Source organism: Leptinotarsa decemlineata, unplaced genomic scaffold, assembly GCF_025532065.1.
Source record: "Leptinotarsa decemlineata unplaced genomic scaffold, Ldec_3_MD MMD2_tig00026314_RagTag_RagTag, whole genome shotgun sequence".
NCBI lineage: Eukaryota > Metazoa > Arthropoda > Insecta > Coleoptera > Chrysomelidae > Leptinotarsa > Leptinotarsa decemlineata.
In genome coordinates, this window is record NW_027412684.1 from 7,508,041 (window position 1) to 7,523,005 (window position 14,965).

Genomic DNA, 14,965 nt, shown 5'->3' on the forward strand with positions numbered 1-14,965 from the left:
GGAATAAGATCCGTCCCGTCTTTCACTGCATTGCACCTAGAATAGTTGACAGACAGTTTTATTGGTCATAAAATCAACAATTTACATCGGATTCATAGGTCATAAAAATGAAAAATTCCATTGAAAAGTAACATTGTAACAGTAATGATATGTCATATAGGACAACATAGGAGTGTTCGATACCTATGAATGTCGCCATTAGGCACAAAGTTATTTTATTTCTTGTAAATACATGTTAATAGTTTATAATATGAATAATAACTACCTGTGAAAATTTATAATTGCTTTGTTCTGAATACGTCTCGGCAGAACTCGCGATAGTCTAGTATGAACATAGCGCATATTTTTATTTTTTTTGATGTAGAAAAACTCTATTACTGAAAGATGCCTGCCCATATACTAAGATGTTGTAACTAATGGCCGAGTAGACGAGGGTTTAGTGGACTGCGATTAGCCCATCTTCGTTCAGAGCAAATGCTGTTAATGCATTCGACCCAGTTGAGACTATCATCTAGAACCGTGACCAAAAAATTGCATTTGGTACTGAATAGTCTACTGTTTTGTCTAAATATGATATTTTGGGTCATTATAGGATCTACAGAGGGTCTGTGGAATCTGAGTAGTTCATGAGTGGTTCATCATCAGGCGGTTTTTGTGACACCGTTCATCGAACTCGTGAAGGACCTTTTTTGTTTTAGTTTTCATTTCATCTTCTTTATGCTAGATACGTTTGTAGATGTGTCGTCTGCATACATGGAGACTTTACCTTATCTTATGTGGCCAGGTGAATCATTGATGAATAATAGGAAAATCAGAGGATCAAGCCCACTTCCTTGAGGTATTCCCGAATCAAGCAGGTATCTGATTATACATCGGATTATAATCCAGGATGTATAAACATCTGAAGAAGCTAGTCACACGCGCCAGCGAAACGTCAGGAAGAAATTACAGAAGTCCACGGCCTTCGAATCCAAAAAAGTGTAACACAGATTTCATTGCAAGAACGCAAAAATAAACCATCCTTGACCCAAACCAAGAGAGCGCTATTTTGACACGCCATAGATCTCATAAGTGGGGCTACTGCAAATGGATTACTAGACTGCCCTTAAAGGACAAGCTTGGGTGAGGTGACGTTATTATATCTTCCTGAACGAAAACGTCATTCATGGGATCGACAGAATACTCAACTTTCGAATAACAAAAATAAATCAGACTCCCCAAGCCAGTTAGTTGCAAAGCCTTGCTTCGACGTTGATCACTAATAAGATGTTCGTTCTTTGTAGAAATAGCGCTGTCTGGTGTTGAATGAATAATGCAAGTTTCAATAATATGAAAAAATGTTTACCAATCAATATTAGATAATTATAATAAAATAGTGGGATGCCACTCTGGCGGACCCGCTTTCCTCTTCACCATAACGTCTGGTCAAGCTGCAGTCCAAACAGGGTGAGTTACTCTCAGAAGCGGTGTATTTCAGGGTGATTTTCTTAGTCCCCTTCTTTTCTTCATCTCATTATCCGTTGCGATCAGAAATACTCGAGGGTATAACCGTGCCCCCACTTCGTTGGAAACTGGACGCAAAAGGTCACTCATTTCTTTTATATGGATTATCTTGAACTTCATGCCTCTTGAAAGAGAGAGAGAGATAAAGAGAGATCTCCATCAAGAAAGGACAATATGGGGAATACGGAGAGAATGTGCAGCTCGTAGATGGAAGCATCATGCATGTATATTTACCTCGGGGTAAAACAATGCCACTCGTAAGAGATACCAGCAGTAAAGAACCCTCTCCGCAGTCAGTATCAGCACAAACTCCGACAGATCTGTTCATCGGAACTGTCGAGGAAGACCAAAGTCGCTGCCATGGATATGCTTGCCCTTCCGATCTCATACTCGTTTGAAATAGTATCAACTCGACGTGAAGATGCATCATCATAGGAGATGGTATCCCAAATCATCTGTTCCACGGTTGTACTTTCCCTAACAACAGAGAACTTTTGAATGTTCAGTGCAGAGTGACTACATGACAGAATGGTACTGGAAGAATTCTGTAAAGTCATCAGAAGTTCGGATCGCCTTCTCTACATGGTCCGCGACAATGAACGAAAGTGAACAAGGTGATCACAACTCTGTCAAAGAGTTGGAATACGCCCAGAGAAAAGCCCATATGAAAGTCGTAGATATCATTCAACTACTATTTCACAAGGATAAGCCAATACATGATTTTTTTTCGCACATTATTGAAGACCTTCACTTCCCTAAGGTCGAATAGTCGGAAACTGAGGGGTTCATAATGGCCTGCCAGGGTAGTATATTTAGCCCCTAAGTCCACTGCAGTCGCGTGATAGGTGTAGAAGTTCCTGACACAAGGTAAAGGATCTACTGCAAAGCGTCTGAGATCCTAATGCACTTGCTGTCAACATGTTCAGCATATACGTTCTCAGCCCGTATCCATCGATAAAAGTGTTTTATTACCAACTACGGCACGAGAAATCGGTGTTGCCCTACGCTCCGGCGGATATTGAATCCGTTTTGCGGAACAAGAAGTAATGAATTTATTGAAACTAATCGTTCTCCACCCCCAGATTAAATCGAGCTGATAAGCTTGATATATTTCTTTTCGACCATCAGAGCAAGATGATATTTGTTGTGGAGTTTTCAGCTCCTGATGAGATGAATATCGTCCGAAATAGGGGAAAACGAATAAAATATCGAGTACTTGGAAGACTCCCTACTCCCGAATCCCAAGATCATGCCGGCTCACTGCACTAAGACATAAATCTCAGCCGGACAAATGCAGAAGGCTGTCATTCTTGGTTCACTGTGATTGCTCAAAGCACATGATTCCCAGACCCAATGATCACTCACCCCACGGTGTGGAAAGCAGTTATTGGTTGATAATGCTGGCTTGCCCTCCCGAATATATTGAGGCTCCGGGGGATAGGGTTTGACCAATGCAACCTCAGGGTAAAAAATAAGTCTTTCATTGTTGATCCTCAAGAAAAAATTCAACCAAACAATGAGCAGGATTCAATCTCTGTGCTGATAGATCAAAGTAGAGATTACTCTTCCATCCAACCGCAAAAAACAATAACTATTCTACTCATATCTACACAAAACTGAGTATAAGTAATTATATTATTTTTCCAACCAAATAACTGAGAGGAACAGTAGTGGTTACAACAGTAATATAGGATGAGATTGTCATAATTATAATAGATATTCCGCGTTTATGAAAATGGAAATTTCGAAAAGTATCTTGAAAATTTCAGTAATACTCTTGAAGTTGATGAAAATAATTTAAAGCAACTTCAGTTACGTTTTCTGCTAATCTGTCTGTCTGTAGAGTAGGGGGGGTGAGTGTGAGCCCACGCACTTAGGCCACATGTGACCCATTGTACATCCTCCCGAGGAGTTGTCCTCCTAGGTCGTCGTCCATCCTGTCCTTTCCAGGAAGGTGGACAGGTCGCTGGGAGACATCTCCTTTATATCGGCAGGTGTAGGCCAAGACTCGCCGAACACACACTCTCTTATTGACGATAACTCCGGGCACTCGCACAGGACATGCCTGACAGTCTCATCTTCCTGTTCAAACATCCTGCATAGAGGTGTGTCCACTAGCCCCATATTATGTAGGTGTTTCCTTAGCTGACAGTGGCCAGTCAGAAATCCTACTGTAAGGCGTAGATTTTTCCTGGTCATCGCCAGATATTACTTCGGCGCCAGCTTTCCAGGGTCGCCCAAGGTGATCCTGGCAAGATTACATCCTTTGATTTCATCCCATCTCTTTAAAGATTGAGCATGGGTGTAACATTTGACTAGTTCCGCAATTGTCGAAGTCATCAGGCCATGGGTGCCACTTGGTCCTAAAATTCTTAGTCCAGCCGCTTCCTTGGCTAAAGAGTCGGCAATGCGATTACCTTTACTCCTTTCGTGCCCTTTAACCCACCTCAGGATAATGTTATTATCTACCGAGGCTTTGGCTAAATCTTGGTGGCACTCCAGTGCTAGCCCTGAAGTAACACGGTGTCTGTTCGAAGCTAATAGTGCTTGTCTGCTATCAGTGCAAATTGTTATGTTTTTGCCAGAAATTCTTTTCTTGGTTATTTCTTTTGTGGCGATTGAGATACCAGCCAGTTCTGTTTGGACCACGCTGGTATTTCTTCCCATTCCCCATTTAATCCTTAGGCTTAGTGATCTGGAGTACACTCCACATCCTGAACCTTCTTTGGTTTTTGAGCCATCTATATAAATCCGTATTGCATTTGTAGCATCTGACTCTGTGTTCTGCTTAATTTGTATTTTGTAGGGTTTATTAAACACAAACCTGGGTTCAATTGCATCACTTGTTGCCTGCAGCAGAGGTTGCGCAGTAAGCACTTCCCGCCATAGGCCCAGCCTCAATCGACCCATTCCTACTTCTAGGTTTACACCAGCCGTGTGCAATCGTACCATGGCCATTAACGCAACCTCCTTAACGTACAGATTCAGAGGGGTCAGACCCGTGATTAATTCCATTGCCGCAGTTGGTGTTGTTCTCATGGCTCCTGTGATGTTTAAACAAGCCAGTCGCTGTATTTGATATAATTTTTGGATGGCCGTTGCTTGTAGAACTTTCGGTCCCCATGCAATGGCTCCATACGTTAACATAGGTCTTATTATTGCAGTGTAGATCCAGGCGACTACACGGGGTGAAAGGCCCCATGCGCGTCCCACTGTCCTTCGACATTGCTCATAAGCCACGTATGCTCTTTTTGCTCTGCTCTGTAGATGAGAGTTCCATGTTAGCTTCTTGTCGAGGATAATACCAAGGTATTTCGCCTCTTCAGAGAAGTTTAGTTGACTTTTGAAGATTTCGGGAGGTTTTGAGCCCGTTAAACTTCTTTTCCTGGTGAAAAGGACCATCTCAGTCTTCTTGGGATTGATCGACAGTGAGTGTTCCTTACACCATGTTTCTATCAATTTGAGCCCATCCTGCGCTCTATCGCACAGTGTGTTTATAAATTTGCCGGTCTGCAAGATAACTATGTCATCTGCGTATGCAATTGTGTAGAATCCATTTTTGTTAAGGTGATTAATTAGGGTATCCAGAACTATGTTCCAGAGAAGGGGTGATAAGACCTCTCCCTGTGCTAATATCAGTTTTCAGTAAACTAATGTCACTGAAATACTTCACATGGAGAATTCATTAGCTTCTGAGGAAGCAAACCTGAAATATCACATAAACGGTGTGAAGTTTCGAAATCGAGCAAAAAAGTAAGCCCTATAGAAAATTGATCACTTTCGATAGTTATTTCATAGATGTTGATAACGAAAAGTTGTGTGGCAAATATAATAAAATATTGAAAAATATTGAAAGTTCAAATCCCTGTTTTATCCTAGAAAAATTCGATTGTTACGAATTATTGAGAGTTATTCTCTCATAATCATACGTAAAATGAAAGTTCTGAATATTTACATGATATTCAGGAACGTTATAAAAAAAAGAGAAAGGAAATCGATAGAGAGAATTTGTTTTTTACCTCTTCCAAAGTTCTCCCACAATGAAATCTGGGAGAAAAACTACTTCTCTGGATGGTAGTAAGACGTGCATATTTGTATGAGATCATTCGAAGAGGGAATTTCAGCTGCTGAACCTTGCTGAAATCAATCGAGAGATCACATACAGACCACTATCGGAATTTTACTCCCCATCGGGGTAGGACAGACCTAACCAAGATAATGATGCCGTTCGGTACTCGACTATTTTCATCGACGCACTACTACAAATCGAAAACTCTCTCTGAAACTATATTTATGAAATGAAGTTGTTTCTGTTTCAGGTCAAAAATATTATATTGTTTTTCATAATAATATTTTCATGTTTTCACAGGCATTTCATTCGAATTTAAAATTCCAATGAAATGTTGTTATATCGTATTACGAACTGGATTATCATAGATTAAAAAGCACTCATATTTCTGGGAAAAAATAAAACTCCGTTGAAAATGAATAATTTGATTGAAAATCCAATTCAGATATTGTATGTGGATATTGAAAACAGTTTCAAAACTCAAACCAGCTAGTTGATGAGTGCTGACAGTTTTGATAAAATTTATGAAGTATAATATTCAAGTGACAAAACGATTGAGAGTTTTTTCAGAAACCTAAAGTTTTTTGAAATGTATAAGATGGGGGCTAATTGTATCGAACCTGACCATCACGTGGAAATTTCAACGAATTGCCGTTCTACGAGTTTTCTTCACCCAAGGATCCTCATCAGGATTTTCTGACTGAAAAATTCATCCTTGATCGGACTGCAGTTCCAGGAGAACTCCATATTCGGCAGTCATATACTGTGTTTTCAAGAAAACGATATAATGCAACCTACCTTCCAACAGTTCCTCTTCAATAATATATATATATATATATATATATATATATATATATATATATATATATATACACAATCGGTCGCTTCAAAAACACTTCAATAACTTTCTTCGGAAGCTTCTGATATTTCCTCTTCCATATTGTCTGTTTCACTATCACTGTCGTCATTCAAATCAATAATGAATTAATTTCCTCCATCAATATGGAAGTGTCCAATCTCTATATAGTCTTTTTCAACTAAAATTCTTTTTTAATCTTTTTCTGCCAGTCTTCTACAATAATATTGAATAATTCTTCTTAAATTGGTCTGAGTCTGAGTATGGTGTTTCCATACTTTTCAGCAATACTCTCAAGTGCATATACTTTTTCAAATATTTCGGTCTATAAAACTTCAAGTAGTTGGTTTTGGGTATAGTGATCTTGAAAATGCACAATGTTATCCATTAAAAAATTTTGTATTTCATCTTTCCGCGAATTTTTAATCTGTACTTTGATGAGCTGTTGCGAATGATAGAAAGCGCCGTCAAGAAATATTACACTATTCGCATCCAAATTTGGGATCAATGTGTTTTCAAACCAATCCTCGAAAATATTAGCTTTCATGTTCCTATAGTCAACATTCTCCTTAAGTTTTGTCCACATAATTTCGATGTATTGGAAACCCATCCTTCACTTCCTCCGCAATGCACAATGATTAGTCGTGATCCTTTGTTTACGGGCATGTTATGCGTACACATTTTCGAACTATCAGTCGACCCTTTCGTAACTGTGTCGTGAGTGTCATACCAAGTTTCATACAAATAGAAAATTTGCCGTTGTTCTTGTCTATATTTAGTTATTTGTTCTAAGTATTTGTTACAAAGCTCCACTATTCTTCTGCATTCCATAACTGCTTGACGTTTGTTCATTATTTTAAATCTAATTCCTAGTTTCTTTATCCAATTCTGAAGAGTTTTGTCACCGCAGCTCACGTTATGGCCGTAAGTATTCAATTTTTTCCTTATGGTTTCAGTTGTAGGAATCTCATTGCTTTTGTAACAGTCGTATATTGTATTTTTCAATGATTTCATTAGATGAACATCTAAAGGTTTTGGTAATCCTGTACCACATCGCGTCCTACTTCCATAAGGTTTGTTTTTGACTATTTTACGTAAAGTTGAGAAAGGAATTTCGATCAGATTTGATGTTGTTTGTAATTTTTTGTTTTTCTCGAAACCAAACTCGAGATGTTGATTCTTATATACATTGAAACATACTCTGTGTTTCAATATTCAAATGCATCCTAATCTTACTCACCGGGGTCTCTTACACTACATTGGAAAATGTCTGCGTTGTTAACACACTCGTTATTACTATTGTACTTGTGTAAGGGCGCCACATTTTGAACAGATTACAAAAAATGTTAAGTAATTATAACAGCACCAATATCGAATTTCAACACTCAAATCGCGATCAGTTGCTGAACTGAGCATTGACAACGCGACTCTTATAACCATCCTCGCATTCTATTCGTTACCGTTTTATGACATCAAATTTAATTTTACGACTCTTCAGCCAATCATGAAACTCGGCTAGTAAAAATTTTCCAATACGAACCGCGAAGTCTACAGTACACGTGGACTAATTTGCTGCCGGTTCATTTCCATGTATTGGTTTTTTTGGCTTTTGACAGTGCCGAAAACTTTAAAAGAACACAATATTGACTATGCATGCTTCTGCGATTGTCTATGCCTCCTCTCCAGGTGTAGGTTCAACTTTCAAGGGATGCTTCGATTCCTTTGACAGAAATTCCATTATAAACCCTTGATTTCTATTATTGAGTCCTTTCCATCGTACCATTGATCAATGATTAATTGGTAATTCACTCATGCAATTTCTGTAGAAACTTTCAATAACCGCGAAGGTGCCAATGAAGTTATATTACCTTCATTGCGAAGAACACTTTTGCTTAGAAAACAGTTCTGTCTATAAGTTTTGAGTGAAGTTTATCTGGCCATTTTCTATATTTAAAGTGAAAGATGAAGGTTTTTCTTGAGGTTTTCATGTCGTCAGTTCACGTGTATATTTCTCACTGGATTTTATATCGAACTTATATATTTCCGATATAAAATCTACCTTCTGTTAGGAATAAACATGACCTGGCAATGGTTAGTATGGCTGGACTTCCTGTTTCACAGGCGTCAATATATCTCAACTATTGACTCAGGACAACATTCAATAATTGTAACCTCTGGCGTAAAATGAATCCCTAAAACACTCTCAATGCACCTTAACAAAATACTGTCTTTCGACGTGCGTTTCGCCAACTGAAATATCATCAGCAGGACATGACAACAACTGAATTTCATGGCTACCTTGCGTGCTGGTGTGTGAAAAGTATTTGATGAGAATCATGAGTATGCATGAAAAATCATTCCGCCAGCTTGGGTCGTTCGCCATACCAGACTTTGTTTTTTGTATTATTTTTAACAAACCCCCCATTTAGTAGCAATGTCATGAGAATGTCTTATTGCCTTATTGAATTTAGAGTGACGTAACGTTATTTCACGTATTTTTTCAGAAATAATGTTTCATTCGATTACCAAGAAATGTACAATTTGTTTATAGGGGGAAATTAACAAGTTTCTTTCTTTCCAAAGAAACTATGCTGGTATATACAGGAAATGTATACAAGAAATATTCATATAGGTATAACTTCAAAGAGCGTAATTTCAGAATTGGTCTAATCATTAACAAAACCAAACGAAGGTCAGGATGTAATTTATAACAACAAATGATCCTTCATTGCTAAATTGAATTTTGCTGTATTGAAAACTATAATTCATCAAAGGCAATTATTCCATTATAGATTTTCTTGCAGATTCAAGATTATTCTTTTGTGTGTTCTGTGAATTTCATAGTGGGGTACATAAAAAACTAATCCTTTCGTTCGCCATATTTGATTCAGTGTGAAGTTATGATACTTTTCGTGTCCTTTTTAGTAGATCGTTTCATTTGATATACAGTGTGACACACTAAAGATGAAGACACCTTTCCATTTTAGTGATTTTCAAAAGCAGAGATTTGATTTTTGGTACATGACTTGCATTTCTTGCAATATTTGGCTCGAGTGACAGCCTCATTATTTTGCTTCGCGTTGGAGATACCAAAATAAGTTATTTGAAAAATTCGCTTGGGAACACAAAATTGCAAACTCAATTTTTTTTGCAATTTTCATATTCAAGTCTGATTTTCAATTAATGGTGCCGAATAAGAAACTACAGAAATGGTAAAATAATCGAAATCAATTGAATGAATGTATTTACAGGTTATGAATATTTGCTTTTTCATTATCATTCCTACATCATAACGAATTTATAATTTCCGTAGCTTCTTATTTTTTAGAACCATTAGTTGAAAATCGGACTTGAATATGAAATTCAAATTTTTTTTTAAATTTGTTATGTAGGATCAAAATCATTTTTCAAACAACTTTTTTCAAATGAGTCATTTCGTGAAGCAAAATTTCAAGAATTTGTTCTTTTTGCAGGAACGCACTAAGCTGGGTTTGGAGCTATCACTTGGACTGAGTATTGCGAAAAGTGCGACCCATGAAGGTCTATGCCTGTACGGTAATCAAATATCTGCTTTCAAAAATGACTGAAATAAAGGGGTATTTTCATCTTAAGTATATCACGCTGTGTATATAGTGCGTTATCTATATAGTAGTCAGGTGTCCAATAGGGTTTTGAGTAACGTTATGTTATTTCTCGTATTCTTTTTTTTTTCCGCAAATACTTTCATTTGATTGCAATATCATAGGGTGTGTAAAAAAATAGTCCCCCATCTTGGGCAGTCCACCATATTGAATGTAGAATGACGTTACTCAGTTAATCATGAATTGTTGTGCAAAAATCAAATATCTGCAAAAATGACAAAAATGAAGGAGTGTCTTCATCTTAAGTGTGTCACAATGTATAAATAGTGCGTTATCTTAGGTGTTTTGTTCAATTGGATTTTGAGTAACGTCATGTTATTTTTCGTATTCTTTCTTTTCAGTTAACACTTTCATTTGACTATCATCTGTATCTGTAAAATAAGGAGGGTGAGTGTAGGCCCACAGCACTTAGTCCACATGTCACATGTGACCATTGTACAGGTGGACAGGTCACTGGGAGACATCTCCTTTATATCGGCAGGTGTAGGCCAAGACTCGCCGAACACACACTCTCTTATTGACGATAACTCCAGACACTCGCATTGGACATGCCTGACAGTTTCATCTACCTGTTCACACATCCTGCGTAAAAGTGTGTCAACTAGCCCCATATTACGGAGGTGTTTCATTAGTTGACAGTAGTCAGTCAGAAATCCTACTGTCAATCGTAGATTTTTCCTGGTCATCGTCAGATATTTCTCCGGCGTCACCTATCCAGGGCAAGATTGCATCCTTTGATTCCATTCCATCTCTTTAGAGATTGAGCATAGTTGTGACGTTTGGCTAGTTCCGCAATTTTCGAAGTTATCAGGCCGTATGTGTCACTGGGTTCTGAAATTCTTAGTCCAGACACTTCCTTGTCTGAAGAGTCGGCAATGCGATTACCTTTACTTCTGTCGTGCCCATTAACCTACCTCAGGATAATGTTATTATCTACCAAGGATTTGGATAAATCTTGGTGGCACTCTAGTACTATCCCTGAGGTAACTCGTTGTCTGTACAAGACTAATAGGGCCTGTCTGCTATCAGTGCAGATTGTTATGTTTTTGCCAGAAATTCCTTTCCTGGTTATTTCTTTTGTGGCGATTGAGATACCAGCCAGTTCTGTTTGAACCACGCTGGTGTTTTTCCCAATCCCCATTCAATCCTTAGGCTTAGTGATCTGGAATACACTCCACATCCTGAGCCTTCTTTGGTTTTTGAGCCATCTGTATATATGCGTATTGCATTTGTAGCATCTGTCTTCGTGTTCTGTTTAATTTGTATTTTGTAGGGTTTATTAAACACGAACCTAGGTTCAATTGCATCACTGGCTGCCTGCAGCAGAGGTTGCGCAGTAAGCGCTTCTCGCCATAGGCTCAGTCTCAATCAACCCATTCCTATTTCGAGGTTTACACCAGTCATGCGCAATCGTAACATGGCCATTAACGCAACTTCCTCAAAGTACAAGTCCAGAGGGGTCAGACCAGTAATCAATTCCATTGCCGCGGTTGGTGTTGTTGTCATGGCTCCTGTGAAGTTTAAACAAGCAAATCGCTGCATTTGATATAATTTTTGGATGGCCGTTGCTTGTAGAATTTTCGGTCCCCATGCGATGGCTCCGAACGTTATCTTATCATTGCAGGTGACCACACAGGGTGGAAGACCCCATGCGCGTTCCACTGTCCTCCGATATTGCTCATAAGTCACATATGCTCTTTGTGATCTAGTCTGTAGGTGAAAGTTCCATGTTAGCTTCCTGTCGAGGATACTACCGAGGTATTTCACCTCTTCAGAAAAGTTTACTTTGCTTTTGAAGATTTCGGGAGGTTTTAAGCCCGTTAAACTTCTTTTCCTGGTGACCATCTCAGTCTTCTTAGGATTGCTCAATAGTGTGTATTCCTTACACCGTATTTCTATTAATTTGAGCTCATCCTGCGCCCTATCGCACAGTGTGTTCACAAATTTGCCGGTCTGCAAGATAACTATGTCATCTGCAAATGCATTTGTGTAGAATCCATTATTGTTGAGGTGATTAATCAGGTGTCCAATAGGATTTTGAGTAAAGTTATGTTAACACTTTCATTCGACTACAATATTATAAGGTGTGTAAAAAAATAGTCCACCAAATTGGGCAGTCCACCATTCTGAATATAGAATGGCGTCACTCAGCTAATCATGAATTGTTGTCCGAAAATCAAATATCTGCTTTCAAAAATTACAAAAATGAAGGGGTATCACAATGTATAAATAGTGCGTTATCTTAGGTGTTCTGTCCAATTGGATTTTAAGTAATGTCATGTTATTTTTCGTATTCTTTCTCATCAATGAACACTTTCATTTGACTGGCATATCATGGGGTGTGTAAAAAATAGTCCACCATCATGGGCAGTCCGCCATATTGGATATAGAATGGCGTCACTTAGCTAATCGTGAATTGTTACCTAAAATTCCAACTCAATCGATTGGAGGTAAGTGTTTCAAAATCAATTGAGAAAATGTATGTCTGGAACTGTTGAAAATAGATACAAAGCGAGTTAACAAAAGCATGTAATGAAAATTATATATTCAACCAAAGTAACACTAATTTCGAATTGACTCTTTTCCAATTTCACCACTGATATTAATTTTCATAATCGTTTCTCAGCATTCTTATTGAAAAGTTTTCTTCAGTTACCTACGACAAATAAAACATTTTACTTCATTCCGCTGAGCTCAATTCAGTTCTGGAACAATCCATTCTCAATTGTTCGGAAGAGGCGAGACTATAATCAGCAGATAAGGTGCGCCGGTTCAAAAGCAAACAACAAATGCATCATCACGAATCCTGGAAATAAGAAATATACGTCCATCCGGGGTTTGGATTATCTGATTCAAAGATGCGGAATTGTTTAGGTCAAATACCGTTACTTTCGTTTTGGTTCGTATTGTTGGATTATCTCCAGTTTCTGAAGGCCTTTTATTGTTGAAAAAGTTTATTAATCTTTTTTTAATGAATATTGATAATAATGTCTCCAAGGTACACATTTGATATACTTGCATGTATATCAGAAATACTTCCTACCAAAACAATGGACTTGTTTCATGCTATGGAAAATGATACTGGTTTGCTTATAGACTGATCGAGTTAGGGGTATATTATACTCATCAAGCCTAATCGGTCCCAAAATCTCTTTATATTTGCAGAAAAAAGAATAATTCGATAAGCAAGAATTTAAATTGACCGCGTGTCTGTTGACCCATAAAATTGATCGTGTCTAGATCGGAGTAGCCAAAGTGTATTGGTTTTCAATAACCAATCACAGATCTGATGATCCAATTTGACAGACGCCATTTTTGTTGTTATTGTTATCTACTCGGTGTAAATACAACTGTTACAATTATCTCTTTAAAGAACGTTTTTTTGTAAAAGGTAGGTCTCGGCGGGTGCCTATTTTGCTGCATATTCCGTTTCATTAGTTTACATTCCGAAAAATATTTTCTGAGGTTATTTTTGGATTGATATGTTCTGGAGTAATTCTATATTTCACTATACATATTTTTGCTTCTCTTTTCAGTCATCACACTGCTCCTTGGCCGAGATAAAATGAAAATTAAATCAAAACTTTCCATCCTTCGATAAAAGACAAAACCGAAATGAATGTCATATAAATAAAAGGGACCTAGGGCGCTGGCTGACTGGATGAGAATATGGCTAATATACCAGTAACGTTGAATTTCTTATTTTTGGTGGGTGGCTCGTTTAATTCTATTTAGAATGATATTTAGATATAACTTGTACTACATATATCAAGGCAAATATTATGGTCCATTTTTATGCTTAATTCGTGGATTCCAGCGATCTTATTATTGTATATTTACTTGTTTGCAGGCTTCATTCATTAAAAAAAATGAATGAATAATTACAGAAAATTTCAATTGATCGTTCATTTTCTCAGGAAAATGGAGTATTCATCGCGTAGGTTCGTTTTTTCATCGAGTTTAGTTTGTGTATGTTTCAAAAGTGTTTTAGAGATATATTTGAATGTTGATATGGTGCATTCTTGTGTTGATTTTAATTGTGCGGAAAAGCACAAGAAAACAGAAAGCGCATTGGTTTATAAGTGAGTTATTTCATATAATGAGTTTAGGTTCCCAAAGGATAAAATGATTAGAAAAAAATTAGTGAAAGTATTGAAAAGAAAGAACTATAATCCTTCTACTCCTCCAAGACTTCATAAAAATCATTTAAAAAGTGACTATAAATAAATGGGGAACGTAAATATTGAATTTAATGACGCAGTTTTCCATTTCAACTTCAAGTATTCTTCACAGAAAGTATTTTCTGAAGTTAATCCTGTTACTGAAAGTATTAAATTTCATCATATGATTAATGGTATTATTACCTCAAAAGCTTTTGTTGGATCAGTTCGAGTACAATCAATTCTGTCTATACTTGTTCTCATTCAACCTTCCTCCCAAGTTTTCAAAGATTCAACAAATTACTTAAGCGAGCCTTCAATTCTTGAATTTAGTAGCTATATTTGAAAGTAGCTATATTTGTAGGAATCGTTTTTTTTTTTATAATGAATTGCAGTTGAACATATTTTTTGATTTTCATAACTGTATATTATTAAATAATGCATAAAATCATAGTTTCGATAAATATTTTGTGATCTATCGACTTTGTGTACTGATTTTAGATATAGAACTTATTTTCAAACATGATTTTTCGTGTACATTTTATTCCATGTGGAGAATTTTTCATTAATTGAAACGTTAACGGGTTAATATACATTTCCATAATTGAATTGATAAGTATAGGCTCCGTATGTTTTACGATTTGGCAATGTTGATTATTTCTATTGTTCCTATTGGTCAATCTAACGAGAAGCGGGAATAGGGGTGTGACGTCACTACCCTACCACATTCGATTTT

At 37.2% G+C, this 14,965-nt stretch overlaps 1 protein-coding gene across 1 annotated transcript in view; it reads left to right on the forward strand.

Moving 5' to 3' along the window:
- The window catches only part of LOC111507595 (cholecystokinin receptor), a 324,837-nt gene that overhangs the window by 136,338 nt on the left and 173,534 nt on the right, over positions 1-14,965 (forward strand). The gene's annotated exons all lie outside the window — the stretch shown is intronic.